The 17,308-nt window shown below is 38.8% G+C and overlaps 1 non-coding gene across 1 annotated transcript; it reads right to left on the bottom strand.

Moving 5' to 3' along the window:
* Positions 1-285: 285 nt before the first annotated feature.
* LOC121988226 lies at positions 286-358 on the bottom strand. Its single transcript, XR_006113961.1, has one exon. It is a non-coding gene; the product is annotated as a small nucleolar RNA snoR60 (small nucleolar RNA).
* Positions 359-17,308: the final 16,950 nt, after the last annotated feature.

The following is a 17,308-nucleotide window of genomic DNA, read 5'->3' as shown; positions in this document are numbered from 1 at the left end:
GTTTGCAAATTCACCATATGCGTTCTTGTAATGATCGAAAAAGTAGAAATAACAGTTTTAGCAATGCGAATGGCATTCATTTTAAATGAAATAAGCAAAAATAGCACATGGAAGAAGAAAAAGTTAAGATATAGAAGGAAAAAAAAATGTTTTGAAACTAGGAGTTTGCATCATCGATGATATTGTGTAGGGGAATTCGAGTATAATGTATGATGTAAACAATCGAAACATAACATTACCAGACATTTAAAGACAATGAGGAGACCTTGGTAAACAAAATAACTATGCATCAGAAAACTTGAATCTGCATCATCAATGATTTCTTGAAGGGGAATTTGAGTAGTCCCTTCGGATGAGTCTAGTGATTAGTGCATGAGGTGTTGTCATCATGAGGTCTGGGGTTCGAATCTTGATACAGGATGTTTGACATCTTCGATGATCAAAATTACATTTGTATGTTTTTTCGCCATATTTACGAGATCTCTACCACTCCGATGTGAAAATTCAACAGCATGCACCAATCCTGTCTGTGAAACTGTATATTGGTGAGAAATACTTGGACAAACATCGGACTTAGCTTTGCCAAACTAAACTGAAACAACAGCATTCAAATTCAATGCCAATGGACTTATTACAGGTCCAACAATGTCAGAAACATGAGAGACAGAGGTCCCAGATGCGGCACCGAGGTACAAAACACGAGCTCCAGGAGCCTAGCAAGAACAGAGCATAAGCAGTGGCACAATGTGAATTGAGATACATTTCAATTCTGAAGCAAATCATATTTAGAATGAATAAAATCAACATAACAAGAAATCAGACATCAATTTCTGATATAATTCCAGGTATAGAGTGAATAACGACATGGTTACTTTCATTGTGGGTAATGCGTTTGGTTTCAAAGCCTTACAAGAGCAGTTTATGAAAATGTGAATTCACAACCATTTCCTATTTTACAATCGCCAAATGTTCGAAAGATTCTTAAACATACGACCTCTTGGACGTCTCATGTCAGCATTAGGGGTGAGCAGTTAACTTGTCAAATCGATCAATTTACTTATACTGATCCAAATTGATCCGGAAAAAAAAATCTACTAAATATAAGACCAGATGTAGGATCCTGATATTGTTAATCTGTTGGACAAAACAATCTGTTGCCGGAGATTTTAGGGACTTAGCTGAATTTAAAATTACACAGAATTTAAATTCAACTTACAATATAGATGACCTGAGCGGATGATCTCAGGCTATCAGCAGAGGTTGATTTCTGCCAGGCGATGAAGGCAGTCTACACAGTGTTGACAGAACGAGCTGATCGACCAAGCAGGACGAGTGGGCGCAGCAGATCAGAAAGGCCGACCGGGCAGAAAGGCATACCGAGCGAGCAGACAGGCCTGGTGAGAGGCATGCCGAGCGATCTGATGTCCGGTGGACAGACAGGTAGGTCGAGTGAAGCAGACCGGTCGAGCGAGAGGCAGACAGGGCGGACAGACAGGTCTGGCGAAAGGTAGATCGGGTGAGTAGACAGGTTTGGTGAGAGGCAGACAGGTCTGGATAGGCAGGTCGGACGAAACAGACCAGCCGAGCGAGAGGCAAACAGGTCAGGACAGGCATGTCGGACAAAGCAGACTGGCCGAGCGAGAGGCAGACAGGGCGGACAGACAAATTTGGCGAAAGGCAGACCAGACGAACAGACAGGTCTGGCGAAGCAGACCGGCCGAGCGAGAGGCAGACATGTCTGGCGAAAGGCAGACTGGGCAAGCAGACAGGTCGAGCAAACAGACCGACCGACCGACCGAGTAGACAGGCCGACCGGGCGAAGTAAGTAGATCAGGCGGATGAAGAGACCGACCGGGAAAACTGACCGCGGCCTGCGACTAACGCAGTTTCTTTGAAACAGATTCGCCCCACCTCCGGTAGTGCTTTGAGGTTTACTCGGGTCGTCTGTTTCCTAGGATACAACAGTTGACCGTGATTCCACCAAGCACTAGTGGTCACGACGAACTGAGAGGCACCTGAATACTATCACGGGCACTCTGCCGAAGAGGAGTTGCATGACAGAGAATGAGGGAATGAAGGTGGAGAGAAGCTTGTGTTGCTGTGTGTTTCGACTTTAATGCATCAATTATTGGTTGTTCCCCTTGAGCAAATTTTGCTCCTACAAGTCCGGCATTCAGCGCACACAGGTCATACCTGCACACGAGTCAACATGGTTCAGTGCAATATGAACCTTAGATTTGCACCCCCTGTGTGAGAGAGAGTCTCTCCCTATGCATTTGTTCACATCCTTAATGCATGTAAATCAATATAAATCAACCATCATGTCATGAAACTCCCAATGTGGGACTAAAGTCTCATTCACAACAGAGTCTCTTTCCTCTTCCACCTCTTCTCCATTCACTTTTATTCAACATGATCTAGTAGGATCGGATAATTTTGTATTTCGATAACGGAACCAACCCGATCCGCTATCACTCTAGTAGCAACTACTGTCGATAAGCTGTTACACGTTGTGGCAACTACTGTCGATAAGCTACTACACATAGTAGCAGCTATTGTCGATTAGCTGCTACAACGTGTAATGAGTAATGTAAATAATTATTTTAAAATATATTATTTTTTGTTGTATTTATATTTATACTCTTTATTTCATTGGATATAGATTCAAATATCCAAATAATTAACAATTTATCGGACATCTGATACATAAGAATCGCTGGATATAAGACCGGATATAGGTCCTGATATTATATTATCTGATCTAATAGGATCGGATAATTTTTTATCTTAATAATCGAATAAATTCGATCTACGATCACCTCTCGTCGGGAGCAGAAAAATATGCGAGTGGAAGAGAAGAGGCTGCAGTTCATGCAGCGACTGGGAAGTATTTATAATTAAGGTCTAGGTATAGGGGTTAAGATGTAGGATTTTGAAAGATTTGCATTTTGAAAGTTTCTAATTGTTCAAGATTGTTATGTTTTTCCTTTTTATATATATATATATATATATATAGTTTTGAAGGAAAAAATAATATTTTAGAATTAGTTAATTATATCAGGAGTGTTTTGAAAAGTTGATTTATTTTTGTTTTCGAAAGACAAATTCAAGTCGCCTATTCAACGAATTATTTTAAAAAATATTTTGAAATTTCTGGACAATTGTAAAATTCGACAAACATTTCAAAAAATTATTTTTCTTATGTTGAATACCATAATAAAAATAATTTAAAATATCTGACTAGTGAATTGGTAAATGGCAAAATAAGACCAGAGTTATTAATTGATGGATCTGAATATATATATATATATATATATATATATATATATATATATATATATATACAATTAGGTGCCCAATTAGGCCTAATTGAGTGTAGATAACAGGTTGGGCTGAGATCTAATGTAGTGCCTAAAATTAATCTATGTTAACACCATGTATAATTAAAGTAGGTTGAAATATTTAATTAAAATAATATTGATTTATTAGCCATGCATAATTATTAATTTTTAGAAAAAATCTCTCATCTAAACGGTTAAACAGAAAAAAATTATAGTTATTTTCATAAATAAGAGAAGAACTAATAATTAATATAACTGCCATATATAAGGTAGCTCTAGTTTAAGGATTTAACCAATATATATAATATATAAATCTAAATTTTTATAAAATATGATTCAGGTTGTATAAATTTATAGTCTCAAATTTTTATTATGTATAAAAATTTATTACACATATATAGTATGTAATAAATTTGAGATATAGATCCAAATTTTTTCATAGAAAAATTGATATGAAAAATTAATATGTGTAAAATTTTAGTTTGTTATACAATCTTTCAAATTTCCTTTGGGATAAACTTGACACAAACTTATATATAAATCCCCCTTTGATATTCGGATAGGGGGTTTTGGGAAGAAAGAAAATTAAGGATCCCCTTAACCCTCCCAAACCGCCAGTCATAGAGCTTTCACCCTCACTAATTCCTACCAATCATCAAGTTCCAAACAAAGGAGAGGAGGAGGGAGGGGTTTTGGTAGCAAAGGTTTAAGGCATATTCTATACTTTGTTATGCTTTATTTAGTTCCATAAATTCATGGATGTTTAGATAGCCTTGAAGTTCGATTTTAATGGTGTTAGAAGGCCTTGAAATCTTCATGTTTTGATAGTTGTACCATACCTTGTGATCCTCTACCATGTACATGCATAGTTAGTTCTTGTAACTTAGCGGAATATGGTTCATATGGAATTTATTAACCTCACTGTTATTAGGGGTTGCTAAACATGTTCTTACTCTACAATCATAATCATGTTATTTTTTTTCTATTTAGAAGTTAGCAAATTTCTTAAGTTCGAAATGATTTGTAAAATTTGTAGATTTCAAATTATATAGGAATTATTTTCCTCACTATTTTTTTTAGGGATATAATCATGTTTTTTCTTTACAACCATGCTTAAGTTCTTCTACTTGTTTCCAATTAAAAGTTAGCAATTATGTTTGGATATCATTATAATACAAATTAGTTTTGGACTAGAGTTAGGTGGCTATGAAGCCAACCATGTTTGATGCCTTAGCCATACTTATATAGTGATCATGTTTATATCTGAGTACATGTTTATGTTCATGTTTATGTAATGATCACATGTTTAGGTATATAATCATCTTTATGTACATGTCTCTGTTTATGTCCATGCTTATGTAGGGATCAGGTTTATGTTGGGTGCATATTTTTGGTTATGTCCATGCTCATGTAATGATCTTGTTTACATTTATGCATATGTTTATATTTATGTCGGTGTAGTGATCATGATTATGCTTATGTAAATGCTCAAGTGTAATTAGTGTGACCTTGGGGACCCACGTCGAGCCACTTACCCAGTTAAGTTTTGGGGACTCATGTTCGGGAAGCTTATCATTAGAATTAATTATGTTTGTATGGGTAAGACTGTTGGTTGCTACTCGGAAAACCTAGAGGTTCCACTGTACAAAAATTTTATACAAAGGTCTGAACCTTTTCCTAGCTACCATGTGTTCTTTTAAATTAAATTTTGGATCGCCTGCGGAACTTAACACGTTTGATCCAAAACTTAATCTATTTGTTCTTTTAGGTTTTGACTTGGATCTCCTGCGGAACTTAACACGTTCGACCCAAGTCACCTTAAGTTATTAATTCCATTAAATATTAATTTCCATAATTGGTTCCCAGTACTGACGTGGCGAGGCACATGGCCTTCTTGGATATGGGAGTAACCACCACCGACTAGACAAAACCTTTTATAGAAAGCTAATATTTAATTTTCTAAAATAACTTTAGGTTAACCGAAAAGAACAATCAAATCACAAGGAAAAGAAAAAACAAAAGAACACAACATCGAAAAACATATTCGAAATTCTAGAATCGTAAGCCTCTTGTATTTGATATTATTTCCATAAATAACTAGTATGATGCGGAAAGAAAAATTACTAGTTATACCTTGTAGAAAAACCTCTTGATCTTCTACCGTATTCCTCTTCTAACCTCGGACGTTGTGTGGGCAACGATCTTCTGAGATGAGAAACCACCAACCACCTTCTTCTCCTCCTAGCTAGGTTCGGCCACAAAAAGCTTAACCAAGGATGAAGAACAAAACACCAACCAAGCTCCAAGAGATGCTAGCTTTCTCTTCTTCTTCTTCTTCTTCTTCTTCTTCTTCTCCAAGTAGTATCCGGCCGCCACAAGAGCTCCAAGCCTTTGAGAGATTCGGCCACCACAAAGAGGAAGAGAGGAAGAGGATGGCCGGCCACTCCAAGGAATAAAAGAGGGAGAGAAATAATAGAGGTTGTGTCTCATGAAGGCACCCTCACCCCTTCTTTTATATTCCTTGGCCTAGGCAAATTAGGAAATTTAATTATAATAAAATTTCCTTAATTCCCTTGACATGATTTAATTGAGAAAAATAAAATAAAATTTCCCCAATTAATCTCTAACGGCCGGCCACATTAAAAGAGATAAATTAGACAAGTTTTAATCAACAATTAAAACTTCCTAATTTGTTTCCGGAAAATTTAAAAATTAAAATTTCTCTTTAAAAATCTCTTCATGGTTGATAAAAAGAAATTTATAATTTTAATTTTATCAACATGTGGATAATTTTAAAGAGAAAATAAAATATCTCACCAATCTACAAATAAGGAAAGAGATCTAATCTCTTTTTTTAATCTTTTATAGATCTTTTACAAGAGAGATATTTTAATTGTAATTCTCTTTAATAAATTATTTCTTCCACATAATAAAAATTAAAATTAAAATTCCTTTTTAATTTAATTTGGCCGGCCCCCACTAGCTTGGGTTCAAGCTAGGGCCGACCACCCCAATTTATACCTAGGCCGACCCTAGCTTGGTTCCCAAGCTAGCTTGGTCGGCCCCCTATTGGTGGGTATAGAAGGTGGGTATAGTATTCTATAAATAAGAGGCTACGATAGAGACCGAGAGGAGGAATTGGTTTTGGTCTCCCGATAAAATTAAGCATCCCGTGTTCGCCCCGAACACACAACTTAATTTTATCAATAATAATTCATTCCACTAGAGAACTATTATTGAACTACCGCACCAATCCCAAATTACATTTTTGGGCTCCTTCTTATTATGAGTGTGTTAGTCTCTCCGTGTTTAAGATATCGAATGTCCACTAATTAAGTGAGTTACTGACAACTCATTTAATTAATATCTTAGTCCAAGAGTAGTACCACTCAACCTTATCATCATGTCGGACTAAGTCCACCTGCAGGGTTTAACATGACAATCCTTATGAGCTCCTCTTGAGGACATTATCAACCTAGTATCTCTAGGACACAGTTTCCTTCTATAATCAACAACACACACTATAAGTGATACCATTTCCTAACTTATCGGGTTTATTGATTCATCGAACTAAATCTCACCCATTGATAAATTAAAGAAATAAATATCAAATATATGTGTTTGTTATTATATTAGGATTAAGAGCACACACTTCCATAATAACTGAGGTCTTTGTTCCTTTATAAAGTCAGTATAAAAGAAACGACCTCATATGGTCCTACTCAATACACTCTGAATGTACTAGTGTAATTATATAGTCAAGATAAACTAATACCTAATTACACTACGACATTCTAATGGTTTGTTCCTTTCCATTTTGATCGTGAGCTACTGTTTATAATTTATAAGGTACTGATAACATTATCTTCTGCATGTGACACCACATACTATGTTATCTACAATATAAATTAATTGAACAACTACAACTAAATGTAGACAATTTGACCAAATGTGATTCTTTATTCATAATGAATATTTATAAAGCTTAGGCTTTCAGTATACTCTCCAACAAAGACATGTTCTGGGGACCTACGTCCAGAAAGCTTACCAGTTGAATTAGTTATGTATGCATGGGTAAGATATGTTCCGGGGAGTTACATTTGGGAAGCTTACCGTAGAATTAGTTATGTATGTATGGGGAGGACATGTCTCGAGCAAGCCCAAAAAGCTTCCCAAAGTATTGATATGGGGAAATCCTACATCCCGAGGAGCTTAGCAAGCCACGATCCAGGTACCGTGCATCACTCCCATTCCAAGGTTCGGGCATAGGTACCTTTTGTCCGAGGAGCTTCGAGCGTCAAGAATCCCCTCCTGAGTAGCTCACACTATGGGTAAGATATGTCCCAGACGAGCCTGGGGAGCTTATACTATAGAATTGGTTAAAGTATGTATGAGTAGAGGTGTCCATTCCAAGGCTCAGATCTTGACCAATTATGGTAGGAGTAAGGGGGCGGATAAGATATGTCCCGAGTAAGTCCAAGAAGCTTACCTAAGAAATTAGTTAACATCATATATAGGATGGTGGTATGATCCGACGATTCACGTCCGAGGAGGAGCCAAACTGTGAAGGATTATATTCATGTTTATGCACATGTAGATATTTATGTTTATGAATGCTTATGCTGCCTATGCTCTTATGCTCTTGTTCACGTTTATATTCATATATATTTATGTTTATGTTCATGAATGTTTATGCTCATGTCTAGACTTTTATGTTTACGTTCATGTGTATGCCCTTGCATGTAGTATGTTTACATTTATACTTATTATGCAAATGCAAGAAAAATACTTTACTATGAATAAAGATTTATTTAGATAAATTTTCCCTTTTGGACACATAGATATAGGAACTAATTAATGCATAGTATAATCTAAATGTGCTAAGTCTCTCGACTGACATATTTTAACTATTTCAAGTAATAAGACGAATGAGGCAGGAGACATTTACAGGTGAGTAAACTCGGGACAATGACAGTATAACCTGAAAATCTTTTAGTTTAGTTTTCGCATTAGTTAAATGTTTTCTTTGAAGAATAAATTCCAGAACTATATGACTGGTATCTAATGTTGCTAGTAGTTAATAGTTTTAAGAACTATTTAAGTATCTTAGTTAAATCGAGAGTATATTATAATTGTAAATATAATTAGTCAAGAACATTTCATCTAATCTAGCACCACAAGCAGATGGTATGGGATTCGAAGGAGAAGGGTTGCGCCATACACCTCGAGCCGCGGGGAATTCTCGAATCCGTCATCGACATAGGCAACATCGATACCATCCCAGAGAATGTCGCGGAAGGAGATCAGATAGCAGAAGATGTCAAAGTCAAAGCTTTGGTTGAGGATGCAGACGGCCAAGAATGGGATGCAAAGAGTTGGGGTGATCTTGATGTTGCATTGCTTGCTACAAGGCCTCGCGTTGTTTCCATACTCGTCCACTTTGGCCGGACTAACGCCGCAGCCAAACCTGTTGGGTTGATTCGCCCAGAAACCTCCAAGTCAGGCACCGTCATCGCCATCCAAAGAGTATTCCAAGGCCACCTTGTGCGCAAGAACATCTAATTACTATCCCTGGTCGCTTTTGAGGCAGTAGAAATTGAAGGAAGGATCTACGCCAATGAGGCACGGTTGCGGATGGACGCCAAGGAGTGGATGCAGGATGCGGATGAATGAAATGTCGATGGCGCAACTTTTCCACCTCGATTCCATCCGTTTGGTGAGGGAGTTTCTCAATGTGATCTTGGTCCCATTTGTGGAATCCCCCAATTCGATCGATTCGCAAGCGACTGCGGAGATGAACTTCCACCAGTAAAAACAACTTCCACCAGTGATTATGGAGCTCGAAGGAAAATGCCCTCTTATTGATTGTTGATTCAAATATTGATCTAAAAGTTTCCATAAAGAGAATCATTGTGGGTAAGTAGGGAAGCAACCGCGGTCAAGCTTGTATTGCTCCTGATTATATCATTACCGCCGAATCTTTTGCTGCAAAGTTGGTGGATGCTCTGAAAATAGCTTTGCTGAAATTTTATGGGAAGGGTCCATTACAATCGATTGATCTATCTCGCATTGTGACTATTAGAAATTTCACTCGATTGAGAAATCTTTTGGAAGTTGAAAGGTATCATGAGAAATGGTCTACGGAGGCCAGCAATATGAAAAGGATCTAAAATAGCTTCCGCAATCTTGTTAGATGTTCCCTGTGATGCACTCATGATGGAGGAGGAAATATCTGGGTCATTACTTCTGATTGTCCTAGTCGATGATTTAGAACAGTTTCTCCTGAAGTTATCTACTGATGAATTATCCTTAATGATAAGGAAATTGCATCTCCTATATCGTCAGAAATTTTTTTGAAGAACCGATTACATCATCCAATTATGTTGCTACATATTTTTCGGTAGTTAAACGTGTTAGTTATATCTAGCACACATCTGTCCACAGTAAACTATTGCCAAGTTGATACTAAATGATCTTTAATACTACTTTGAACTTGAGATCGAGTTCTTTCCAACCCAGGGTTACTAATACAGGAGGATTCGACTACAAGAGTGCTAATCGAGCGTAGTCGTCCGACCGGTATCGTTCAATCATCCGCTCATCCACAAGCTTGAACTAATTGATCGAACGCTCAACATTCTCTAGATGGTCTGGTCAGCATTTTACGATCGACTGGTTGACACTTTCTCGATCGCCCGCTCGGCATCGCTCGCTCGGTTTGCTCGGCATCCCGCGTGTCGCTCGGTCGATTATTATTTTACTCGTCGCTCACTTGACATTTGTCGTTCGCTCGACATCGGTTCGGTTATTGACTTGGTATTATTTCTCGTAGTTCGCTCGGCATCGCTACCATCCCTCGTACGACATCATTACTATAACAACCGCTTGTGAGGCATTATACGATGGGTTCAGCGATTTGACTTTGATGTCGAGAGCGATTCAGCCTTCGCGACAGACTATCTAGTCAGTCAGACTTGCGCCTCCTTCGACTAGACTTGAAGGGGAGACTTGTGATACGGTGATGAGATGAGATGTGGACGACCATTTTGGTCATTTGACATGAGTAGGGTTTTGGCTTTAAGAGGGATACTGTTCATCACGAAGGGGAGAGAGGGGGGGCGGGGGCTTGGGGGTCATCTGCTGCCGCCACCAGGGCACGCGCGAGGGAGCCGTCATATTCCCCTTCTCCACGCTAACCTCATCGTCTCCGGCGCCATCCATCCCTGGTCAGCGAGATCACCTTCTCCTCTCTCCTTCTCCTCGCGTCGCAGCTCCCCTCTCCCCTCCTGTGCGCGAGATGCCAGCGTTTTGAGCAACCACGGTTAGATCTCGTCGCTGCTGTAAGCCTCCGAGCCGCTGTCACCGTTCACCCCCTACGGTGCTCTGCGCCGGCTACGCCCCCTGTGTTTTGGTTATCTCCCGCAGCAACCATTGGTCGATCCACGACCTTTGTTGGCTTCATATCGCCACTGGCACTGCCCTCTTCCTGTCTCCACTGTCTGTCTTCTTCGACACCCCTACAACAACTTTTGATGTCTCTACAGTCGACTCTGACGTCCCTACAACCGACTCTGACGTCCCTACAGGCCACTCCAACGGCTTTACGACCACTGTCTCCACCGTTTTCGGCACAGATCCGACCATTGCTGTGTGCCGGCCATCGAGCTGCTGTGTGCCGACCATCAAGCCGATGTGTTTCGCTCTTTGCACCATTATTATGATTGTGAGTTACTGGTATTATCCGGCCTGGGAGTCATTGTGGTATTTCGGCCTAGGTGTCGTTGTCATATTTCGGCTTACGTGTCGCCTTTTGGGTCTATGCTGCACCTGATTCCGTGTCGTCGTTCCTAGATCCAGCTCTTCACCTGACTCACATTCATCTACTCTTCCGGATCACGACAACTCAATCAGCATCGCGACCAGCTCACCGATCTATCCGAGGGCACCCCCTCCCAGGGTACGTCACCGTACTCATCCTATATTTATTTCATTGTTCTACTATTATTCGACTGCTTATATATTCATGGGATCCGCCTTGAGCATCGGGGTACCATGGACCGGAGCAACTCGGTCGCCGGTTGTAGGTAGCATTGACCGGACTTGGTCAACATAGAAGATAGCTCATCACCTCGCTCCACCCCGGGTCATGGAGATGCGATCAACATTCCAACCACGTCACACCGGCAGTTCCGTCTTCTTAGATTCCCGACAGGATCAATGTTCATACGTCACCTTTTATAAATGATAGAAGTTTGAATCAACACTCCATGGATCATTCGATGAGTAGAGTGTGACTTTAGTTATGATCCAAAAGCATGCTTTGTACCCTTAAATATTGCACTAAAAAAGTAGGTTGATGTGCGTTAAGTTATTTATATTTTTAGGCATTCTTTAACACGCATCTATTTATATTTCATGAATATAATCTATGTTTATTGTACCATATTTCACTATTACGTCATATCTCCATCCTATTCTTTGTATGTTTTGATTGACAAGACGCCATTTGGAATGAAAATGGAGCAAATGCATACATTGAAGCAACTTATGAAAATTTAGCAACTTAGTCGTGTCCCATGGCATGACTATGTGCCCTCTCCCATGGCAAAGCAGGGGAAGACTGTGCCTTAAGGTACGACCGTGCCTCCCATCAGCAGCCAACAAGGGGTGTGTTGGATTGAGACGCATGTGAGAAGGGGGGTGAATCACGTAGTTTTCAAAAATCTTATCTGTTCGGTTTTGAAATCAAAGTACGACAACAACCAACAACAATCAAGCCTTTTCCCACTAGGTGGGGTCGGCTGTATGAATCCTTTTACGCCATTGAGCTCTATCTCCTATTATATCATCATCTATATTTAAATAAATTTTATCTTGTTTTATTGTTGCTAACCAAGTCTTTTTTGGTCTTCCTCTTCCTCGTTTGATATGCATATTTATCATAGTTTCACATCGCCTAACTGGAGCATTTATTGGTCGTCTAAGTACATGTTCGTACCATCTTAAACGTGTCTCTCGGAGTTTTCCCTCAATAGATGCAACTCCGACTTTCTCTCTAATGCTCTCATTTCTTATTTTGTCCATCTTCGTATCCCCACACATCCACCTTAACATCCTCATCTCTGCAACTCTCATATTCTGCTCGTGTGCTCGAGTCATAGCCCAACATTCAGCTCCATATAACATAGCAGGTCAAACTGGGGTTTTATAGAACTTACCTTTAAGTTTAAGAGGTACTTTACGGTCACATAAAACACTCGACGCTCCCCTCCATTTCACTCATCCTGCTTGTATTCTATGTAAGACATCTCTCTCAATCCCTCCATCATTTTGTAAAAATGATCCTAAATATTTAAATCGCTCTGTTCCAGACAACTCGTCCTCTCCTATCTTAATAATTGTTTCATTACTTCTAATATTGCTAAACTTAAATTCCATATATTCTGTCTTTAATCTACTAAGCTTAAAACCTTTCCCTTCTAGTGTTTCCCTCCAAGATTCTAGCTTAGCATTTACTCCTTCACGTGTCTCATCTACCAAAATAATATCATCTGCAAACAACATGCACCACGGTACTGTGTCTTGAATGTGCGCAGTGAGTTCATCCATAATTAGTGTAAAAAGATAGGGACTTAGAGCTGATCCTTGATGTAACCCTATCTTTATTGGAAATGCTTCAATTACTCCGCCTGAAGTCTTTACTCTGGTCGTTACATCCTCATACATATCCTTAATTAATTCAATATATGTTACGCTAACACCTCTCTTTTCTAAAATTCGCCATATAATTTCTCTTGGGACTCTATCATACGCTTTTTCTAAGTTAATGAATACCATGTGTAGATCTTGTTTTTGCTCCCGATATTTTTCAATTAATTGTCTAAGAAGATGTATATCTTCTATTGTCGACCTTCCAGGCATAAACCCAAATTGATTTTCTGTCACTATGGTCTCCTTCCTTAATCTTTTTTCTATTACTTTTTCCCAAAGTTTCATAGTATGACTCATTAGTTTAATACCCCTGTAGTTTGCACAATTTTGTACGTCTCCCTTATTCTTATATAAGGGAACTAGAGTACTTATCCTCCATTGATCAGGCATTTTTTTCGTTTTCAATATCATGTTAAATAATTTTGTAAGCTATTCAATACCTTGTTTCCCTAAGCACTTCCATACCTCTATCGGAATATCATCTGGTCCAACGACTTTTCCATTGTGCATCTCATTTAAAGTTTGTTTTACTTCTGAAGCTCATTTGACCTAATTAAATTACCCAAGTTAAGTTGGTCTCCTAAACCTTCATTAAAAAGTTGATGAAAATACCTCTTCCACCGCTCTTTTATTTCTCCATCGCTTACTAATACCCTATTACATTCATCTTTAATACATTTTATTTGGCTAAGATCTCTTGTTTTTCTTTCTCTCACTTTAGCTATTCTATAAATGTCTTTTTTCCCTTCTTTTGTATCCAATTTTTGATATAACCGTTCAAAAGTTTCCTTTTTTGCTTCACTCACCACTTTCTTAGCTTCTTTCTTGGCTATTGTATACTTTTTTAAGCTTTTCTCATTCTTACAAATATATAATTCCTTATAAGCTATTCGTTTTTCCTTCACTTTATTTTGTACTTTCTCATTCCACCACCAAGATTCTTTACTTAGCGGTGCATGCCCCTTTGACTCACCGAGGACACTCTTAGCTACTATTTTCAACTTTGATACCATCTTATCTCATGTTGTATTAGAGTTATCGTATATTTCACCTAATGCTTGTACTTCTATCTTCTCCTTAAATATATGTTGCTTCCCATCATTTAACTTCCACCACTTAATTCTAGGAATTGTATATATTTTCTTTCTATTAATACTATGTTTAAGGCGTATATCCAACACTACTACCCTATGTTGGGTAGTTAAGCTTTCTCCAGGGATGACTTTGCAATCTTTACAAATCTTTCTATCCTTCTTCCTAACCATAAGAAAGTCAATTTGCGATTTATTATTCCCACTTTTGAATGTGACTAAGTGTTCTTCTCTTTTCTTAAAAAATGTATTAGCTAATATAATGTCATATGCTATCGCAAAATCTAATATAATTTTCCCTTCCTCATTCCTCGTTCCAAACCCATAACTCTCATGTACTCTCTCATATTCCTCATTTTTTACTCCGACATGCCCATTTAGATCACCTCCTATTAAAATCCTTTCATTTGGTGAAATATTTTGTAATATTTCATCTAAGTCCTCCCAAAACCTTAATTTGGTAGCTTCATCTAATCCTACTTGTGGTGCATATACGCAAATTATGTTCATAATTTCTTTCGCCACTATTATCTTAAGGGCTATAATTCTATCCCCTTTTCTAACTACTCTACAACTTCATCCTTTAACAAACTATCTACAATAATGCCCACTCCATTTCTTGTTTTACTCTTTCCAGTGTACCATAACTTAAAACCCGAGTTCTCTATCATCTTTGCCTTCTCACCTGTCCATTTTGTCTCTTGTACACACAAAATATTAATTTTCCTCCTAATCATCATATCTACTACCTCCATTGATTTACCAGTAAGAGTTCCTATGTTCCATGTTCCAAATCTTAAATTATTAGTTTTCCTATCATATTTGTTCTTATTTAACCTATGGTGTGAGAACTTTTGCCTATTTAACACTACACCCAAGTTCTCATGGAGATGTAGCGGTCCTTGCTGAGACGTTACAGTCGGACCCTGTAATGCGAACTCTTGCATATTTATCACTACACCCGAGTTCTGGAGATGTAGCGGTCCTTGCCGAGACGTTACAATCGGACCCTGCAACGCGTTCCTTCCGGGGAACAACCTAGCATTAGCACAATAGTTTAATGGATTCATTCATGAAATATTTGTCATAGTTTGACGCTGGCTGGCAACCTAACGCAACCCTCCTCCTTTATCCGGGCTTGGGACCGGCCATGACCGGTCATCATGGGCGGAGTTTTTTGAAATCAAAGTACGTGAAGCAGAAATACAAATAAAAAAAATACAAAAGCAAAAGACACAGTTCAGTTTTACTTAGTTCGGAGCCTTCAATGACTCCTACTCCAAGACCCAGGTCTCGTGGACCTATCGATGAGTAATCTACTAAAACACCTTTTTAGGAATCACCGGAAGAGAAAATCGAGTAGAAAAAGTATCGAAAAGTGTAACAAACTACTCTTTTCATTTGCAGTAATTAAGTACAGGAATTAATACTTTATTACCAAACATGTTTTGTAGGCAATCGGCTTGAGCTCGGTGTTTGGTTAGCTTCTCAGCGACAATCGGGCATAACAGAGTTGTAGCAGGGCAGTAGCAGGAAGCCAAGCAGTCGAAAAGTCGATCAGACGCGTAGAAGCTCGTATGGAAGTTGTATATTGAATCTTGGTCGAGACACTCATTTAAAGGGTGGAAAGCGCTTTCCATAGCCTTAAAGGTGCCTCCAACGTGTCAAATATGACCCCAAACTCGTTGCTCCTTATTTGCGACGAAGTCTGTATTTTATCCCTTGGAAGGCGCTTTCAAACATTGGAAGGCACCTTCCATAAACAATATGAAGGTGCCTTCCAATGCTTGAAGATGTCTCGAGTACTGTTCACCTGAGGTCTTTTTGCTTCTTTTGCATTGCAAGTTAGGTTAATCCAATACAACAATATCTAACCTGCAAAACAACGTTAGTATATTAATAATAAGATTAATTTATGACTTAGACCTTGTCTTCCATACTAGAATATAGTCAGAATCTCAATTTAAGTTTTCAAAATGAACCTAAATTGGACAGACGTCTACTGCCCCCTCAACCGAGACACGTCCTCACTTAGTCACTCTCTTCTAGTGACTTACCTCCACTTACTGTGTGTCAAGTTATCTCCTTGGCATCAATCTGACCCACCAGGTTTTTCTACTGGAATCACATATTCGAACTTTGCCACTTGGGAATCGCACATTCCGATCTCTTGTTGAAATCGCACATCCGAACTTCGCCACTAGAAAATCGAACATCCTGACTGGACTTCCCGCCTGGTGTCAAGTCCTCTTGACTCGTCAAGTTAATCAACCTTGTACACTCGGTAACAAGGTTAGATTACGATAACACCTAACTTAACTCACTTGTCAATCATCAAAATATGAGTTAAACCGTTACTCCGTTAATGCAAATTGCACCAACAGGGTGGTCGTGTGAAATCACACAGTCGTCCCCCCTCTCTAGAGCTAAATCAAGATCAGGTCGTGCCCCCTTTTAGAGGTAAATCAGGGGTTGGCCATGGCACGACCGTACCTCTCCAACTGAGGCTATTCACTCTTAGGCCATGCCAAAAGACAAGGTCGTGGCAGAGAAAACAAGGGAGTCGTGCCTGGTGTTATAAAAGGGGGCTTTCTTCCCTTTTCACTCATCTTGGGAGTTTGGGACTTTGTCCCTCTCCTTGGAGAAGGGGTTTCCCCTTAGGGAAAACCCTAGAGCTCTTCTTCTTCACGATCCGTCCACCTCTAGAGCAAAGGAGCACCTCCAAAGATACTGGACTTCAAGGATAAGTACTCTACTCTCTCTATTTTCATATATTGAGTTGTAGTTTACTACTTTCATTGTCTTTTGGTTGTATTCTATTGTAATAGAGTAGATCCTCCCCTTTCTAGGATATAGGGAGTAATTGTGATGTTTTGATTGATGTATGAACTGTGTATGTCATTTCATTGTTCAATAAAGTATTTATGTCATGTTCCGTGCGTATTGTGTCTTCTATATGTATGATGACATGTGTTAATGAGGTAAACATGTAGATGCATATTAATTGTTCATCTCATAGAGCAGATACTTTAGATTATATGACCAGGGGTTCTAGTGACAATGATATCCTTTTAACCGGACATCTAGAGTATTATTTTGAAAGGGAGGATAATTCTCCACAAGGAAGCATCCTATTATGCTTAATGAGTTATCTCTAATTCTATG

The sequence above is a fragment of the Zingiber officinale genome, chromosome 5B, assembly GCF_018446385.1.
Source record: "Zingiber officinale cultivar Zhangliang chromosome 5B, Zo_v1.1, whole genome shotgun sequence".
NCBI lineage: Eukaryota > Viridiplantae > Streptophyta > Magnoliopsida > Zingiberales > Zingiberaceae > Zingiber > Zingiber officinale.
The sequence above is the reverse complement of the archived record's forward strand: the minus strand, read 5'-3'. Positions and strand labels throughout refer to the sequence as shown.